Below are 558 nucleotides of genomic sequence, written 5' to 3' on the forward strand. Positions count from 1 at the left end.
AGCTGCCTTCAGGAGACTGGACCTGGATACAGTAAGTATAGCTGTTATATAGCTGCCTTCAGGAGACTGGACCTGGATACAGTAAGTATAGCTGTTATATAGCTGCCTTCAGGAGACTGGACCTGGATACAGTAAGTATAGCTGTTATATAGCAGCCTTCAAGAGACTGGACCTGGATACAGTAAGTATAGCTGTTATATAGCAGGCTTCAGGGGACTGGACCTGGATACAGTAAGTATAGCTGCTATATAGCAGCCTTCAGGAGACCGGACCTGGATACAGTAAGTATAGCTGTTGTATATCAGCCTTGAGAAGACTGGACCTGGATACAGTAAGTATAGCTGTTATATAGCAGCCTTCAGGAGACTGGGCCTGGATACAGTAAGTATAGCTGGTATATAGCAGCCTTCAGGAGACTGGATCTGGATACAGTAAGTATAGCTGTTATATAGCTGCCTTCAGGAGACTGGACCTGGATACAGTAAGTTTTGCTGTGTTATAAAGCATGAGAACTAAAAAAAAAAAATATCATGATTTTGAAAATTATAACAGAGACAG

Source organism: Dendropsophus ebraccatus, chromosome 7 (genome assembly GCF_027789765.1).
Source record: "Dendropsophus ebraccatus isolate aDenEbr1 chromosome 7, aDenEbr1.pat, whole genome shotgun sequence".
NCBI lineage: Eukaryota > Metazoa > Chordata > Amphibia > Anura > Hylidae > Dendropsophus > Dendropsophus ebraccatus.